Source organism: Geotrypetes seraphini, chromosome 5 (assembly GCF_902459505.1).
Source record: "Geotrypetes seraphini chromosome 5, aGeoSer1.1, whole genome shotgun sequence".
NCBI lineage: Eukaryota > Metazoa > Chordata > Amphibia > Gymnophiona > Dermophiidae > Geotrypetes > Geotrypetes seraphini.
Window position 1 is genome coordinate 232,174,080 of NC_047088.1, and position 17,824 is coordinate 232,191,903.

The window sequence follows — 17,824 nt, forward strand, 5'->3', positions numbered from 1 at the left end:
ATAGGGCTCCTTTTACAAAGGTGCGTTAGGGCCTTAACGCATGGAATAGCACGCGCTAAAATGCCACGTGCGCTAGCCACTACCGCTTTCTCTTGAGCAAGCGGTAGTTTTTCGGCTAGCTTGTGCTGACCCGGTGCGTGCGCTAAAAACGCTAGCACACCTTCGTAAAAGGAGCCCTTAGCTGTGTAAGTTTCCTGTTGTCTCTGTTGATGTTTTAGATACTGGCAATTGTGTACATTCTAGAAATTGATGTATCTTTTTGAACTGTATATTCACTGAATGTTCAGCCTTATCTGCTGTGTACCATCTAGAACCATTTGTGGTCTGGCGGTATATAAGAATAAATTATTATTATTATTAAATGGATACTTTTACCACATGTAACTAGTGTATCCACAGTTTTTTTGTTTTTTGTTTTCACTAGTGCATATACATGCATTCCTTATGTATTTAAGAGAAGGAGAGCTGGGTATATGTGGTGGAAGCAACTATTTGACAACTGCCAGTATATACTAATGCTCGAAGTACACTTCCCCCTCCCCATTCGCGGTTTCCGCACTCGCAATTTCACATAATCGCGATTTTTTTGGGGGAAGGGGGAGGGGAAAAAAACAAACCCATATTTTAGCCTTCCCCCTGGCATCCCGGCCTTACCTGGTGGTCTAGCAGGCTTTCGGAGCAGGAGCGATTTTCCTACGCTCCTGCCCTGTGTAGATCGCCAATAGGAAATGGCTGTGGGGAGGGAGGTGAGGGTGGGTCAGAGTCGGATATTCATGATATTTCCCTATTCGCGGTCCGGCTCTGCCCCTATCCCCCGTGAATAACGAGGAAGATGTGTATGGTGTGATGGAGGATGTGATGGAAGAGACTGAGTTGGATTTAATGGTGATCACAGAGATGTGGTTCACGGAGAACCATGACTGAGATATAGTTATACCAGGCTATAATCTGATCAGGAAAGACAGGGTAGGAAGAAAATGAGGGGAGTGGCATTATATATTAAAGATCATATTAAAGCCACACAATTGCTGGATCTGCAGGGTAAGAACGACGCACTGTGGGTCAATCTGGAAAGAGGGGATGAAGAACTTATGGGCATGACAGAAGAGCAGGACTTGGGTGTGATTGTATGTGATGATCTTAAGGTGGCCAAACAGGTTGAAAAGAGACGGCGAAAGCTAGAAGGATGCTAGAGTGCATAGGGAGAGGTATGGCCAGTAGGAAAAAGGAGGTATTGATGCCCCTTTATAAGACTCTGGTGAGACCTCATTTAGAATATTGTGTACAATTTTGGAGGCTGCACCATCAAAAATATATAAAAAAGATGGACTTGGTCCAGAGGAAGGCTACTAAAATGGTGCATGGTCTTCGTCATAAGGCGTATGGGGACAGACTTAAAGATCTCAATCTGTATACTTTGGAGGAGGGGAGATATGATAGAGATGTTTAAATACCTATATGGCGTAAATGTGCATGAGTCGAGTCTCTTTCATTTGAAAGGAAGGTGTGGAATGAGAGGGCATAGGATGAAGTTAAGAGGTGATAGGTTCAGGAGTAATCTAAGGAAATACTTTTTTACTGAAAGGGTGGTAGATGCATGGAACAGTCTCCTAGTGATGGAGACAAAGACTGTGTCTGAATTCAAGAAAATATGGGTCAGGCATATGGGATCTCTTAGGGATCTCGTGGATACTGTGGATGGGCAGACTGGATGAGCCATTTTGCCTTTATCTGCCCTCATGTTTTTTATGCTTTTATCAACAGAGAAAACAGCTAACATACACATCTAAATGTCAGCAGTTAAAGATGTAAGTTGCTATTTCAGAACCTAGATGCTTGGGTATACCATTTTATAATCTGGCACTTGGATCCCCAAAATCCAAGTAACCTTCACAAGCTGCTTTTATCATCTGTGACAACTATGCTGCCTCTCTTCATACTTTGAAAATCCTTTTCTAAAATACTGTTGGAATCTGACATGTCTCAACCTTGATGTCTCAAGTTTTTATTTGTATATTGTATCTAAAATAAGAATCGGTATAGCTTGCCGGGCCTATGCTTCCAGACAGATTTACTAGGGCATCAGACTGCCAAGTGATATAAATTAATTTTGGAATATTTGAATAAAAAACCAAAAACTAGTTTAAAGGAATTTTGGAGCATTGAGATAAAGCAGTAGATTTCTGCTATTCAATGGCAACGGATTTGGACTTGGAGGATGAGATGCACAGCATCAGCATCTATGAGACAAACTTGGTTTTATCTGTTAAATTATTAAAGGACCACCTTTAGCTTTTCTCAGATTCACAAGGATATTATTATGTCTAAAGTACAAGGCGCAATGTTTGGCAGACACAGTAATAAAAGTTACTTTCAGTAAATGGTACTTGGCATTTTATCAGTCAAGGCTTGAAATTAACTATCCCGGAAGCAGAATAAAATAAATCACTGTTTCTTTGGAAATAGGTCCCTCGGGGGAATAAAATGGTGTCAAGTCTTCAGTTCTCCAAGCAGATGGCCGTGTGAGCTCCAAGATATCAAGCAGGGAATATTTTAGGAGACCTGTTTTTCAGCTATCTTTTATCTGATGTCCAGGCAGGAAGCCAGCAAGAACATAAGGATAAGTCTCCTATGGATGGCTTACAAAGGGATAAGTTGCATGTGAGAGTTTGAGAAGAACAGCATGCCAGTGACAAGTTTTAGGGCAAAACACCTTTGCTTCTCTCTTATGTTCATTTAAGCCATTTATCATGTGCTAATCAGTTTTTCGTGCACATGCCAGATTCTGGAAGTGGTCTCTCTCGAATAGCAAATCAGCAGCTGTCTTTTAGTTCATAGTCTGTTATTGAGAAAGACATGGGGCTAGCCACTGCTTGGCCTGGAATGGTAGCATGGAATGTTGCTACTCCTTGGGGTTCTAGAATCTTGTTACTCTCTGGGATTCCAGAATCTTGCTACTCTTTATGGAATGTTGTTATTCCTTGGGTTTTGATACTATAGAATAAAGCCTTAAAACATCAACCCTATGTTTCAAATCATTTATAGCAAAAAAATGGGTATCCAGATGGTAAAAATAAACAATTTTGGTAATGAATTTCTAAACAAGTTTTAATTGTTATGATAACAAATAAACTGTTGTCATCAATTCCTAATATTCACTTTTTCTATACATCTCTATTGTTAAGAACATAAGAACATAAGCAGTGCCTCCGCCGGGTCAGACCACAGGTCCATCCCGCCCAGCAGTCCGCTCCCGCCGCGGCCCAAAACAGGTCAAGACCTGTCTGAATCATCAGAAGGGGCTCCCTTGCCACCTTGGTTTCCCATTTAAGTCCTGCCTTCCTATCGAAGTCCTAGCCTTCCGGTCTTGCACATGCACGACCTGGTTGGTTTATACTCATTACCTGGTTAACTTCCTATACTTGTGTTACATCCCAGCTCCTCCCTCAGTATCCCACGATCCCTTTATCCCTCAGGAATCCATCCAATCCCTGTTTGAATCCTTGTACCGTATTTTGCCTGATCACTTCCTCCGGTAGCGCATTCCAAGTGTCCACGACCCTTTGGGTGAAAAAAAACTTCCTTGCATTTGTTTTGAACCTATCTCCCTTCAGTTTCTCAGAATGTCCCCTAGTATTTGCTGTCCCCTTCAGTCTAAAGAATCTGTCCCTATCCACCTTCTCTATGCCCCTCATGATCTTGAAAGTTTCTATCATATCTCCCCTGAGCCTCCTTTTCTCCAGAGAGAAGAGCCCCAGCCTATCCAGCCTCTCGGCGTATGAGCAGTGTTCCAGCCCTCTTACCAATTTCGTTGCTCTCCTTTGGACTTTCTCAAGTACCGCCATGTCCTTCTTGAGGTGCGGCGACCAATACTGAACGCAGTACTCCAGATGTGGACGCACCATCGCTCGATACAAAGGCATGATGACTTCCCGTGTTCTGGTTGCTATGCCCTTCTTTATGATGCCCAGCATCCTGTTGGCTTTTTTCGAGGCTGCTGCGCACTGTGCAGATGGCTTCAGTGATGCATCCACCAGCACACCCAAGTCTCTCTCGAGTCTGCTGTCTCCCAACAATACCCCCCCTAATTTGTAGCTGAACAACGGGTTCTTTTTCCCTATATGCATGTTGTTCTTCTTATTCCCTCTTTGAGCAATCAAACTTGTGGTGGGCATATCATAACTATACAGACATCAGTCTTCGGACCCTCTTATGATGTATATATCATTTCAAGTTCCTATTTTGTATATATTTATAATCATTTATGTCCACCACCTCCTACCATTCCCTACTATATCTTTATTTTAAACCTTTAACTCATTTATTGATAATACCCATAAATATCTTTTTAAACCCCCCCCCAAAAAAAAAAACAACTTGCAAATTCTGTAAACAAAAAACTTCTAATTCTAATTGAAAGGCAACACTTACCTTGAAACTTGGTGGATCCTGCCACCATCAACGCTGATGTTTCATAGTTCCCAACACCCTTTCTTTTTTGTGGCCATTTCAACCCCAAACGGGTCTTCCTCAGGAGATGTTGAATATAAGCTGCCTCTCTAGTACTTATGTAAAGTTACTTCAGTCTTCTCAGTGTGTATGCGCTTATCTCATTTTATATCGCAACTGCCAAATGGTGTAGCTTCTAACATTTATGGCGTATAGATCAAAAATTTTAACGAAAGGAGATATCTTAGGTTTTGGCCAAGTACTAGTTACCTGCATTGGCCAACTTGGCTTGATGGACCATTAGTCTGACCTAATAAGGCTATTCTTATGTTCTTAATCTTATAGTCATTTTCAGGTGTATATATGTTGCAAATATTAACTCTACATCTAGGATTAATAAAAATGAGGCTATTATTTTTTTTAATAAATATGTCATTAAGAACATAAGAACATAAGAAGTTGCCTCCGCTGAGGCAGACCAGAGGTCCATCTTGCCCAGCGGTCCGCTCCCGCGGCGGCCCATCAGGCCCTTTTGCCTGAGCAGTGGTCCCTGACTAGCTTTATAACCTATCTCTACTCCTATTCCTGTAACTTACCTCTACTCCTATCCCTGTAACCCATCTCTACACTTATCTATACCCCTCAATCCCTTTGTCCTCTAGGAACCTATCCAAGCCTTCCTTGAAGCCCTGTACAGTGCTACTATCTACCACAGCCTCTGGAAGCACATTCCATGTATCCACCACCCTCTGGGTGAAAATGAATTTCCTAGCGTTTGTTCTAAACCTGTCCCCTTTCAATTTCTCCGAGTGCCCCCTTGTACTTGTGGTCCCCTTTAGTTTGAAAAATCTGTCCCTGTCTACTTTCTCTATGCCTTTCAGGATCTTGAAGGTTTCTATCATGTCTCCCCTAAGTCTCCGCTTTTCCAGGGAGAACAGTCCTAACTGTTTCAATCTGTCAGTATATGAGAGATTCTCCATACCCTTTATCAGCTTAGTTGCTCTTCTCTGGACTCCCTCAAGTACCGCCATGTCCTTTTTGAGGTACGGCGACCAGTACTGGACATAGTATTCCAGATGTGGCCGCACCATTGCACGATGGTGGTGATACCCTTTTTAATGATACCCAACATTTTGTTTGCTTTCTTCGAGGCTGCGGCGCACTGCGCTGACGCCTTCAGTGTTGTGTCAACCATCACTCCCAGGTCTCTTTCAAGGTTACTTACCCCAAGTAGTGATCCCCCCATTTTGTAGCTGAACATCGTTTTTTTTTTCCCCACATGCATGACCTTGCATTTCCCTATGTTGAAGCTCATTTGCCACTTTTTGGCCCACTCTTCCAGTGTCGTTAGATCCTTTTGGAGATCTTCGCAGTCTTCCATGGTTTTAACCCTGCTGTATAGTTTGGTGTCATCCGCAAATTTAATGACCTCACATTTTGTTCCCACCTCTAGGTCGTTTATTTAGACATTGAACAGGAGCGGTCCCAGCACTGACTCCTGCGGAACCCCACTCGTGACCCATTTCCAGTCTGAGTAGTGCCCCTTTATTCCAACCCTCTGCTTCCTGTCCGCCAGCCAGTTTTTGATCCATTGGTGGACCTCCCCTTGCACCCCGTGGTTCCATATCTTCTTAAGCAGCCTTTCGTGTGGTACCTTGTCGAAGGCTTTTTGGAAGTCAAGGTAAATGATGTCTATAGATTCCCCTTTATCTACCTGGCTGTTTACCCCTCAAAGAAGTACAATAAGTTTGTAAGGCATGACCCACCCTTACAGAAGCCATGCTGACTCGACTCTAGCTGCCCATTGTTTTCAATGAGTTCACAGATGCTGTCCTTAACCAGCGCTTCCATCATCTTTCCTGGGACCGAGGTCAAGCTCACCGGCCTGTAGTTTCCTGGGTCACCCCTTGAACCCTTCTTGAAGATGGGCGTGACATTCGCTATTTTCCAGTCCTCCGGGATCTCTCCAGTTTTTAGGGATAGGTTGAATATTTGTCGAAGTGGCTCTGCTATTTCGTTCCTTAGTTCCTTGAGTGCCCTTGGGTGAATGCCGTCCGAACCCGGCGATTTGTCGCTCTTTAGCCTGTCTATCTGCCTGAATACATCCTCTTGGCTTACCTCTAATCTGACCAGCTTAACATCTCGGTCTCCATTTACGATCTCCTCAGGTTCCGGAATGTTGGTTGTGTCTTCCCTCGTAAAGACTGACGTGAAGGACTCATTTAACTTGTCGGCTATCTCTTTTTTATCTTTTACCACTCCCTTTCTGTCTCCATCATCTAAGGGTCCCACTTCCTCCCTAGCCGGTTGTTTCCCCTTAATGTACCTGAAGAATGATTTGAAGTTTTTTGCTTCTCCCGCCAGTCTCTGTGCTAATGATACCATGCAGTAATGCTAACATTTTGCTAATTTCATGTCAATGTTTGTCATTTGAGAAGCCAATGCTTACAGTAGAACATGAATATTGAAATATGAGCTTTATACTTATTGAAGGCATTACCTAATGTAGTTTTGAGTCAGTTTCATAGATAACTGAGAGCATGATGGGAAAAAGTTCCCATCACAGAATAGGCTTCAACTAGGTCCTTCTTGGCACCTAAACGTAGGTGCCCCTGTATAAAATTATCTTCCATGCACATTCACACTAATTGCAAAATAAAACATGACAATAACTTTTATGTGCAGCAATTGTAAGGGCACACGGGGCTTGATTGTATAAACAGCATATAACCATTGTAGAAAGATTTATGGATGACTAATCAGTTACATAAACAAATATGTGCCTGTTTTAGTCAGATGCTAGGGAAAACCATAATCTCCTTACCCAAGGTTCATTATTTTGCCAGTTTATACTAAGAATAGAGACCAAGGCTAGGGGAATAATTTTATTCTGAAAATAAAAAAATATAGTTCATAAGCCAGCAGCAATAACTAATTATTCACAAAATATTCGAATACATGTCTGAAACTCAGTATATAATTATCACATCACACTTGTTAGATAAATAAGTAAAACTAATTCTTACATTCTAAATAATTCCTTATAATAATAATTCCTGATTAGCAGCAATCTATTACAGTTTATCACCAAGAGTAGCTTTACAAATCCTTATCCTATACAACAAATGGAATACTTTTATCTAACCCCAGCTGATAAGATAGATAAGTTCTTTATTCTCACCATCCAATTAGGCCTTATTCTTCTCAGCCGAAAGATATGAATTCCCTTGGTACAGAAACAAGAGTTTGTCAGCCACTGGTCCAGCTGTAAATTAAGGTGGCAGCAAAGGTTTCCTTTATGTGATGGAATCCAGATCTGTTTAAAGTCCAGTTCTCTCTCTCTCAGGCAGAGTCACAAGAGGTAACTTTCCAGATCTTAATTATTATAAAAGATGTGCAGAGAAAACCTATGAGAAGATGCGAGCTTCCTCACATCCCAACACAGACTAAATTATAATTAGTACATTTCACTTGGATCTCGTCAGATGACCTCTCTGGACCAATCCAGAAACATAACTTAGATGAATAGCCTTTCTGTATAGAGTCTCGCACAAGCCGTGAAACAGAGGCGCCTTTGTTAGATAAGAAGCACAGGAGCAATGCCTCCCCCAAGATTCACACAGGCTGAGCATGTAGGCATAGCTAGATGTCCTTGACTAGAATAGTTCTGGTACATATCCAGAATGCATCAGGCAGAAACAGCAAAGATGTATTCTTCTTTCTCTTCTTGCTAGGTTTAGGCTGGAATGATTTCTTGTAAACAATGGTTCAGGTTTGATGATGTCAGAGACCTAACCTTCAGGTGCAAATAATGAAAAACCCCTACACCATGCCTAACTTGTAGGAGCTGGTAGGCATGCTTGTCAATCAATTGCTAGACGCCGCTTATATAATCATGCCTTGCAGCACCTAGGCATGCTTAAGCATCCCTAGGCCTAACTCTGATGCCTAGTAATTACTACATCAACCATGCCTATTCTCCGACAGTAACCATGCCTTTTCAGGTAGGCATCATTAGGTGTCAGAGGGCACCTAGGAATCACGGGGCACTGCGTTGATTTTGTGCACAACCTAAATTGAAAACTTAAAAATAGTTTTTTAAATGGATTTTTAATGCCTTGGTCAATTACCACAGCAGCAGCAGCAGCAAACCCACAGTGGAGAAGATTAAAAGACAAACTCAAATGGCTTTCAAACAGATCCAATCTACTCTGCAACTCAACACGAATCATGTTTCGGCCACTAGGCCTGCACCAGGAGTCTGATGGAACAATGAAATTTGTATTAAGGAAAATTGATTCTGCAAAATAAACTTTCTCTGGGTCCAACCGCACTCAATCTCTTCAGGCTGCCAGCAGTGCTCCTTCTTATATGCGATCTGGAAGGAATACTGCTAGCGGTCTGAAGAGAGTGAGCGATTAGGGTGCCTAGAGTTGGAAACACCTAAAAACATATCTGCTCCTGAACTACTTCGGCAACTGATTTGTACAATCTTTCCCACTTAACTGATCCCTAGAGCCACGATTCATTAGTATTAACTTGTCAATTCCACTCAATTTGCACTATTTTTAATCATTGTAAACCGCATAGAACTTCACGGTCCTGCGGTATATAAACTATTATTATTATTATTATTATTAACCTAGGCACTGTTCACAGAATCAGACCCAGTCTTTGCCCTTGCCACAAATTAATATTTTCTGTCAAAGTGTGGCAACCATTAATAAGCAGGCCCCCTTATTGTAATTTTCAAGCATTTTAAGCTATGAATTAATGTATTCAAAGTAAATTTACACAAATAAAACTGTTGTAATGCACGTTTTAAAAAAGGTTTTATTATTACAGTTAGAAGCAATTAACCATACAATTTAAACCCACCCAGATCTTTAAATGGTGTTGGATACAAGTACTGTAAATAAAATAAATTTAAGAAAAAAAGGTCAAAAATTCAAATATTAACCAAAAAATTGTTTCTTTTTATGGCTACTGAGTATAACGTATAAAATAGCCAGTTGCATATGTTGCCAGTGGTTAATTTTGAGGTAGACACTAAAATTCACACACCAGTTACTCAAGTAAATGTTTAGAATAATAGCATAAATGTATATAAGTGTTCACATAATGCTGGATCTGCGTCCACGATGTGTTCTGTCTGTAACTACACACATCTCCAAAGGTGCATAGTCTATAAAGCAGGGGTCTCCAAAGTCCCTCCTTGAGGGCCGAATCCAGTCAGGTTTTCGGGATTTCCCCAATGAATATGCATTGAAAGCAGTACATGCACATAGATCTCATGCATATTCATTGGGGAAATCCCGAAAACTTGACTGGATTCGGCCCTCGAGGAGGGACTTTGGAGACCCCTGCTATAAAGTAATGAGACAAAAATATGAAATGAGGAAGTAATTATTGCAGAGAGAGCCATGCACTATATATTTTATTATTTTTAATTACTGTTTGTGTTTCATTTTATTATGTATATTTTGAAGAAAGGAGGGAGAAAAGAGATGTGAAAGAGACATTTAAATACCTAAGTAGTATAAATATGCATGAGGCAAGTCAATTGAAAGGAAACTTCAGAGTGACAGGGCATGGGATGAAATTAAGAGGTAACAGGCTCAGGAGTAATATAAGGAAATATGTTTTTTTACAGGAAGGGTAGTACCGTATTTTCATGCATATAACGCGCATAAGTGTATAACATGCATACGCGTATAGCGCGCGGGTCCAAAGCATTTCTGTAAAATTTTATATAGCACGCACACACGTATACTGCGCATGCTGCTATAATCTCCTCCCACTCCCGCTTACTCTTCTGGCCTGCGAACCGGCATCCTCCCCCCCGCTCGCGTCACCCCCCCCCCCCCGCGATCCTACATCCCCCCCAGCACCGCAAAACATCTCTTACCCGATTGGGCACCGGCACCAGCACCAATGCACAGGACGTGCCAGTGCCAGTGCCTGAAGATCCTCCCTCGTTGGTCTGGGCTGGGCTGGGCTGGGCGGTGCGAGGGAGATCCTCCTTCTTCCCTGTGCTGGGCTGGACTGGGCTTTGAGCATTTGCGCATGCTCAAAGCCTTCTGGTCTCGCTCTCTCCAAGATTTTGAGAATCTCGGAGAGAGCGAGACCAGAAGGCTTTGAGCATGCACAAATGCCACTCACACCATTCCACACAAATGCCATGCTTTGAGCATGGCACATTTGCCACTCACACCATTTGCGATACACTGACCTAGAACATGTTGCGATAGTGCAGAATTTTAAAAAAACGTTAAATAAGTAAATATTTGAAATTCTGCATGTCTTCCATTATAAATATCCTTTGCCTTTTTTAACTCAGTCTAATTTTTGTACTGTTTAGGCAATCTCATCGTTCTGTGGCCATTACCAGAATGTTTTGTTTTATTTTGTAATAAATATGTTTCTCTCCTTATCTAATACTGCAAAGCAATAAATCAGTGTCAGAGCTCGCTCTTCTGGTGTCAGTCTACCCATTCTGATTCAGAGAGGAAAATTGAAGTAAAGTACTTTTTCTCATGCAGAAAGGCAAATAATCTCATTTTCTGTAATAAATGAGCAAAAGAAAAATGAGATGGACCAGCACAAATATGTTGTGGGTTGAAGATTATGATGTGTCTTCAATCCAACCAAGTACCTATGATTTGCCTGAGTTTTTGTAGATTCTTCCTCTGCTTCCTATAATGAAAGAAGAGAGCATCTGAAATTGGGAAATTCCATCCCTGGCACTGAAGAAAAACATGGATATAAGTGTTTAGGGGAAATGCCTCTCTTCAGTAGCAGTGTAAGGATTTGGATATTCACAAGACGTGAATAAAGTCAGAAACAGGATTGGACATTTAAATGTTATTAATATATTGTTCCGACCGAGCTTTACAAACTAATACATTGAAAAAAGGTAAGTTTGAGTCACTTTTGTACCCCAAACTTTTGACCACTTGTTATTTATTTACATTGCACAACACACAGCCTTACTAGGCCCCATGGGAGGTTTTTTGCCAAGGAGGTTCTCTGCCTGAACACCTTATGCCACAGCTGTGGCGGTGGGAGGGCTTCGTCTGAGGCTTTTCCTCCCGGTGGTGGTACATTCGACTCGTGTTGTAGCTATTTGTACTTTTCACACGATCCATGTAAATGTGTTTTATATATTAATATATTGTTCTACAGTATTCTATTACTTCAGACCTTTATGACTTGAAAAGAATGAGACACATAAACATCTATGAAGGACAGGATTTAATACTTCTTTGGAATTAGTTTTATTGACCTTTGTAAACTAGGATGAGAGTAACCACTTGTTTCTGTAAATAAATATTATTTCTGTTTTTTTAATCAATAGTTTTTTATTAAAGAAATTCCGTGAATCTTGTAATCTAAATAATTTATTTATTAAACTTGATATACCACAAGGAACCTAAAAGATACGTAATATTATAAAATAAAAAAGGAAGAGGAGGGAGGGGGGAATGAGATGGGAGTAAGAGGAGAGATAAATGTATGTGAACAGAGTATCAGTTCAGAGGATGATTGAAAGTCTCTCTGAATTGGTGAGCTTTGAGTAGGTTTTTTTTTTTTAAAATAAAATCTTTATTAATTTTCAAAACTAATACAAAGTGCCAAGAATTGTACAGACATTAATAATCAACGTAAGCACTTAAATTCCATCAATAACAATGCAGAAGAAAAATATCCGTCCCCTTCCAGGTTAATCTGTCCCCATATTGACTTCCAGAAGTTGAGTATCAAAGGACAATAAAACAATAGATGATCCAGTGTCCCAATGTCTAAATGGCAGTGCCAGCATCTATTAGATTTAGAACTGTCTAACTTGTGTAACCTAACAGGGGTCCAAAAAGATCTATGTAACAGAAAAAACCAGCTCTTGATATGTGAAGGAAGAGTTCCAGAGTTTGGGGGTCGAAGAAACTGAATGCAATTCCACAAGAAATGATTAAGGGCTCTTTTTACAAAGGTGCACTAAGCATTTTAGCGCACGCTAAATATTAGCGCGTGCCAACTACATGCTAAATGCTAATGCGTGCATTTAGTCTATGGGCACATTAGCGGTTAGCGCATGCTAAAATACATAGTGCACCTTAGTAAAACAGGGGGGGGGGCAAGTGTAGTACTGAGAGGGAGGGGCTAAGCAGAAGAATATTGTCTGCAGAACGAAGGCAATGAGAAGGGTAGGAATCTTTATTTATTAGCCTACTTTCTCTATTTATGTATATTCAGAAGCCCCCACGAAATAGCTTTGGTTTGGTGTTCTATCCATATCATAGGGCTCCTTTTACTAAGCTGCTTTAGGGCATTAACACGCGGAATAGCGTGCGCTAAATTGCCACACACACTAGACGCTAATGTCAGCATTGAGCAGGCATTAGTTCTAGCCGCTTAGCGTGGGTTTAGCACGCACTAAAATGCTGCATGCGCTAAAAACACTAACGCAGCATAGTAAAAGGAGCCCATAATCTCAGGATATATTAGGGAGTCTCTGAGAATGTTTTTGAGTATATCTGTAGATGTATAGGTGTCATGAAAATAGGTTCTATTAATTCTACATAGAATTTTATTTATTTATTTATTTTTTAAACTTATAGGGCTCCTTTTACAAAGGCGCGCTAGTGGTTTTAGTGCATGCTTAGCGTGTGCTACAATATCGCACGCGCTAAACGCCAATGCCTTTATAGAGCTTGCGTTAGTATTTTTTGGTTAGCGCGTGGTTAGCGCACGCTAATCTTTAGTGCATGCTAAACACGCTAGCGCACCTTAGTAAAAGGAGCCCATAGACCGCCTAAGTCTAAGCGGTGTACAAATATCATACATACACAAATGATAAAAACTCAAACAAGACAACATAAAATACTACAATAAATTCAAATCAATCTTTCCTAATTTTCTCTCAAAACCCTCCACAAAAAAAAACATTGAACCTGGATCAAAAAAACCCCAACCTACTGAACTTAAAGAAAAGCATCTACAAACAATCGTGACATACGATCTTTACATAATCTCATCATGCCTGGTGGAGAGTTCCAAAGATTTGTCCCAGCAATGGAAAAAAAATAGGTATTCTAATTGTTTAATGATTTATAAAGTGTTTTGTGCCAAGCACTAATTACATTTTTTTTTTTTAGTAGATATTCATAACAGTCCAAGCAGGCAAGAGAAACTTCTAGTAAATCACAATGAGAGGGCCCTCCCTAGATTTTCAGCAACACTTCAGCCTAGTCCTGCTGAAATCCAGTGTGGAAATTGCAGCACTATCTTGTTCACACATGTCAAACACAAGACCCGGGGGCCGAATCCGGCCCGCCTGGCCATTTTATGTGGCCCACAGCTCTAAGTGCCTGACTGTGCAGTTCCAGTGGTACTCCAAGTGCCTGAACGCGCTGCCCCGCTCCCAGCGGTGCTCCAAGCTCCTCACCATGGTACCTCAGTATCCATTTGCAGGCAGAAGGACCCAGTCCCAGTGTAAAAGCTAGGTTGGAGCAGGGCGCTCTACACAAGTGCCTGAGCGCGCCACCAATGTCTGAGGGTGAGGAAGGATCTATACTTCTACTAAGACTAAGTATCTTAATAAAAAATTTGGCCTGCGACTTAGCCTGTGTTTTAGACTTTGGCCCATTATGTGAATGAGTTTGACACCCCTGATCATGTTAGTGTCATGGTAGTCCAGGTATGGAGTCAGGCAGTGCTGGGACTTCCACATTAGCAGAGAGGTTCAATCCGATAGCCAGCAAAAAGGCTGTCCTATCTTAATCCAGACACTTACCTGGGTACAGGTCTTAATATCATCAGATCACAGATATGTCTCTGGGGCTGCAGCTGATCCAGATATTCAGTCCAATGACCAAATTCAAACTGGCCTTGAATATCTGGGTCAAATTCAGCTGGTTATAGTCATCACCTTTGGAAATGCTGATTGCCACTGGCTGAATATTGGAGGGGTTATTGCTACGTGCAACAAAGAAATCTTATTCTCTCTGCTCAGATGATGCTTGGTGATATTTAGCACTTGGAGTCTTTGTCAAGATAAGAACATAAGCCGTGCTTCTGCTGGATCAGACCTGAGGTCCATCATGCCCAGCAGTCCGCTCACGCGGCAGCCCATCAGGTCCAGGACCTGTATAGTAGCCCTCTATCTATACCCTTCTATCCCCTTTTCCTTCAGAAAATTGTCCAATCCCTTCTTGAACTCCAATCCTGTCCTATCACTCGCTCTGGAAGCGCGTTCCAGGTGTCCACCACCCGTTGGACAATAATGATCCTAAATATAGCACATTTTGAAAACTACAGAAACAAGTCATAACTATAAGTCTAATTTGAACTTGTGCACACGTCGGGTTACAAGAGGCATAGTAACATAGTAAATGACGGCAGATAATGACCCGAGTGGTCCATCCAGTCTGCCCAACCATGCATGCGCCATAAATTAATTATTTTGTTTAAATGGTCCTTTTTCTTAGAGCCCTGCCCAGTAGTGTGCTTAGGTTCCATCTACTGGAGTCTCCATTCCAGCCCATCTTAACCATCCCAGCCTCACAAGCTGCAAATGTGTCCTGCATGACTCGCCCCCAATTGTTTCTGTCACCTTCACACCTCACCCACTTTTGCCACACTAGCAAGGGAAGCCAATGGATGTGGATTAATTTTGGCACCCCAGCTTCCCTTCTATCCTGTGCTGCCGCTCTAGAGGCACACAACTAGCTACAGCCCTGCCTACTCTGCTACAGGATAAATATGTTCAAGACTTCAAGTCTCCCATACCATTTTAGTCACTTTCCTCTGAATGGCTTTGGCATCCTCTGGAAAAATGTCTAGCAAAGGTAACATGGAGCACATATTTTATGACATAGAAGGCTAACTTGTTTTTCAGTTGGAGATGGGATTTCTCCTTCCTCAAGGCAATAGTTCTTTGACTACCATTGTGACTGGTAGTTTCCTTTAATAGCAGTCAGAGTTAAACTTAACCCAACCGAGTTCACATTTCTTTAGCTAAGCCAATGAAGTTGACCTAGTAACAAAGTAAATGACGGCAGATAAAGATCCAAGTGGTCCATCCAGTCTTCCCAACCATGCGAGCTCAATAAATTAATTTAGTTTAAATGGTCCTTTTTCTTTTATATTACTGGGCCAGGAACCCAGAGCCCTGCCCAGTAGTGTGCTTGGGTTCCATCTACTGGAGTCTCCATCAAAGCTCACTCCAGCTCATCTTAACCATCCCATCCATCAAAACCCTCCCCAGCCCGTCTTCAACTGAATGTTCATATACGGGACACAGGCCATGCAAGCCTTAGTTCCTACATTGTTTTCTGATTAGAGATCCTCTGTGTTCATCCCAGGCTTTGTTTGAACTCTGTCACCTTTCTTAAAGCCAACAGGTCAAATAGTTAACTTTAAGGATGATGGAATGAAGTCTAATATTTTGACACAAAAGGAAACAACAAACCAAAAATTTCAAAGCCCCCAAAACAAATAGAAGTCATGAGCTTTTTTTTTATGTGTCAAAAATATATAAAACAGTTCATTATTTGTACATTAAAAAAAAAATGGGCACACAAAAAGAGCTGTACAATCCTGTTTTTTAAAAAAGCAAAGTTACTCACCTGGAGCAAGTGTTCTCTGAGGACAGGAGGACGTAGATTACCACAGATGGGTGACACCACTGATGAAGCCCCAGGCTGAATGCTGCACAGTATTCGGGAAGCTTCCAAAAGCCTTTAGAAGGCCTGACAGTGCAGGTGAGCCTACCTTCCTGCCAGCTTGACTTGCATAGGGCCCTTAGTTGGATAAAAGGCATACAGAATACAACTCCAAAGGGAGGTGAGAGGGATGTGGAAATCTATGTCCTGCTGTCCTAAGAGAAGAACACCTGCCAAAGGTGAGTAATGTTGTTTCTCTGAGGACATTCAGGACAAAAAATTAACACAGGCTATTAGGCTCATTGGAAACAACAAAATGAAATCATTAGGGACTTGCAATGCAATGCCAATCAGAACCAATAATTCTAAAGAACCAAAAAATCCCTATTGTGAAGGTGTAGCCTAGAACAGAAATGAATGGTTCTAGTAGGGTAGATATGGATTCTGGACTCCACATTATGCAGGACTGTCTGGACAAGACAGATGTCGGGTTGGGTGTTCTGTTCCACACAGTAGAGAGATGTGATTGTATGGACTGTAAAGCAAATCAAAGCACTGTATATCTCCTCATGGAAGGCTGATCTCAGTTGGGTTACTGACATAGCCATGGCTTTGACATTGTGAGCAGTGACATGACCCTCTAAAGTCATCTTAGTCTGCACGTGGGAAAGTTTGTTGAATTTTTGTTTGAAATACATGGGAGGAACACCCAGGACTGAGTATTTTGAGTTAGGGCAGTAACGTTCTACCTAAGCAGGAAGCCAGTGTGATTCGGGTTTATTTTCTGTTTTCCGGAAACCCTTTTTTTCAACTCTGTTCCTGGACATTGAAGACCCCAAGAAATGCGAATTGACCACAGTCTGGTGATATTAAGGGAACATAGCTTTGCTGGTTGCACTGCTGTTGCATACAGTATTGGAAGGGAGGAATCCACCGTAGGGTTAAGCTTTTCCCTTCAGACTGCCAGGTAATAGAGGTTCATTACCAGCCCAATTTAGATCAGAGCTTGGAATGCAAGGAAGAGTGTTGTGAAGAAAAGTATGTTTCTGCGTCTGGATTGAAAGGCACGTGCTCTAATGGGAGTTTTTCTTTTTCCCTGAGCAAGTACCTCAGGTTAGGACTATTAACTGTTGAACTGCTGGAGTTTTGAGAGCCTCTTTTGTTATGCCCGTGTTTTGTTAAGGGCAGGACTGTTCTGTTGTGACACAGCCTTGTGGATTACAAAGGAGGAGTTTATGTATGAAAGTTTTTCTTTTGCAGCTATTAAAATGAAGCTGCTTCCACCAATTCAAAATGGAAAGGATAATTGCCATGCAGCAGGGAAATTTTAAGAAATTTCTGGTTATTTGGGAGCCATTAACTTACTGCATAGAATAAATAATAATGTTTTCCCCTTTTGTTCATACACGTCCAGGGTGAGGTGGGGGTGGGTGGGAATATTTCATGATTTATTTTGCTTAGGAATAATTGTTGCATATAAGGGAGGGGGAATATTTAATGAGAGTTCAAATTTGATGATATATTAAGTGATGTTAAAGTATAAAATGATTGTATTTTATGTTACACTTATTGTGAGTTTTAAAAATGACTAAAGATTTATATATAAAATGAAGCTGCTTTATCTGAGAATGAAGACCGATTGTTTGTGCACAGATAGTAAAGCTGCTAATGTTACAGCTTCTTAAATTTCCATAACAGTGGGCATGGGAGAC

The 17,824-nt window shown here is 41.3% G+C and overlaps 1 protein-coding gene across 1 annotated transcript in view; it reads left to right on the plus strand.

Moving 5' to 3' along the window:
• The window catches only part of LRP1B (LDL receptor related protein 1B), a 1,445,547-nt gene that overhangs the window by 1,189,028 nt on the left and 238,695 nt on the right, over nucleotides 1–17,824 (plus strand). The window lies entirely within an intron of this gene.